We start from the raw sequence: 2,252 nt of genomic DNA on the forward strand, positions 1-2,252 counted from the left end.
ACCCTATCTTTTTTTTATTATAGAGCACACATATAAAAAGAGATCACCTTAATGTAAATTTTCTTTGCTCCTAATGCTTTTCATGATTCTCTTATAACATCACATATATGATCGTTTGAATTGTTGTATGATTAAATGTGTTCGGGGTCCTCATGTAAGATGATTTTGGGTTTATCATTGATGTGTTCAACCTTTCTCTTTTCCTTTATTTTTTATCTTCGTAATTAAAAAGGTGTTTTTCGTTACTTTAGTTCTCTAAAAATAATAATAATAAATAAATAAATAAAATAAAAAATTATATTTTCTTTTATATAAGTTGTGAATGTCATGTCAAGTCTCGGACTTGCTTTATAATCAAAACACTCTTTTATAGGCTTTTAATTTTTTTTTTGAAAGAAAATTAGAAATAACAAAAAATTATAAAATTATAAAATCATCTTAAATATCATGTCAAATCTCAGATTTGCTTGATAACTAAATATTTATCATGTAAAATCTTGGGTTCTCTTGATATTATTAATAAAATATACATATACATAAAAATCTAGGAAATGAAAAAAAATAAAATAATAATATCAAACAACAATTTTTTTTATAAAGAACTACGTTATCCCTGATTTTCCAAATGGAAATACGTAGGAGTGAGGTACAATCCTCGTCGGGCCAAAAAAATAAAAAATAATTTTGTTTAAATCTTTAATATTTTTTTATGTATTTTTTTATTTTGTTTGATTTTTTTGGGAATAACAAATATTCTAAACATCAAAATTCTACTTTTCACACTTAATTAAAGAGAGAACCGTCTTAAGACGGGCATTGTGGGGTGCTAATACCTTCCCCACACGTAACCGACTCCCGAACCCAAATTTGGTTTCGAAGACCATTGTTTTAAGGTTTTTCTATACTTTTCCATAATAAACTATGGTGGCGACTCCTCTGTACTATTTAAAATTATTTTCGTCGTCCAGCCGTGATCTCAGTTGTGACATTTAATAACTAGCTTGGAAAAACTGGAAAAATCTTAGAAGCACTCTAGGTCAAAGATGGAACAATCCTCCCCAATGTGAACATTGCCTAGGACAGCTAGAAAAGATAGATTATTTGATGAAAACTCTCTCAAAATTCACTCTAGAAAGATTAAACCTAGATGTTGTGTTTGGATCTCAAAGGAGTGTACTTAATAAAGAGGGAATAGGTTACAGTGGCAAATTTAATCCATTAGGCACCAGAAATTTTCTAAATATGAGTAAACCAACATCTGTTATTTGCTTCTACTATTCTAAATTTGGTCATGCATCAAATTCCTGCTATTTTAAAAATTGTGGGGTTTCTAAAGGAGAGTACAAATGGGTACCTAAAGGATATCTTACAAAGCCAATTAGTAGTCATGTTACAAGAGGTGATAATAACAAAGGTCAAATTTTAGGCATTGCCAAGGTGAAAAGTGCCTCTTCCATTGTGATCAAGAACAATTGTTGGTTGAAGTACTCCCATATTTTGAATTTACTATATGTTTGTTCATTAAAAAGGAAGTAAAATGTGCATTTTTCATATTTCCGCATAAATTAATATATTAGAATAGCTTCAAATGGATTAAAATGGATTGTTGTTGTGATTGTGTGTTTTGAGGGCTTGATTAAAATTATGTGCCTTGATTGCTACTAAATCACCTTTTGTTGAGATGCATGAGTTGATATTATACTATGTTTTGATAATGTGAGTGAAATTGCGTACCTTTATTGTTATTAAACCACATTCTGCTGATTTATATTATGTGTTTTACTTGCTAGCTAATCCATTAGGTAATTCTCTAATCGATTATCGTTTTCCTGCTATGGCTCATTTTCTTCTGAATAATACATAATTCATTAGATTAGTCATCTACTAGTATTATAATCCTTAACTGATTGTATGCACTCTGATGTCTTCATACTTTGCACTCTGATACTGCACTACTTAATTGCTCATATGATTTATGCCTGTATGCACTCAGAGATACTGTTGTTGGATCTACTCATGCAATCAGTACTTGCTCATTGGTTTATGCTTGTTTTGTGTGTTGTTTATCTTTGCTGCTTGTATTTGGTACTTATGTTTGTCGCTCATACATATCATTTCACATATGCTTAACCCCTGCTGCCATGAATAAACTGTTATACTCTATGAGGTGATCTTAAATGTTACTATTCTTTTTCATAATGTCCAAAGGGGGAGAAAGGTTGTTTGTCTTGTCTCTATGTTGCAGGACACAT

Source organism: Vigna unguiculata, unplaced genomic scaffold, assembly GCF_004118075.2.
Source record: "Vigna unguiculata cultivar IT97K-499-35 unplaced genomic scaffold, ASM411807v1 contig_8, whole genome shotgun sequence".
NCBI classification, from domain to species: Eukaryota; Viridiplantae; Streptophyta; class Magnoliopsida; order Fabales; family Fabaceae; genus Vigna; species Vigna unguiculata.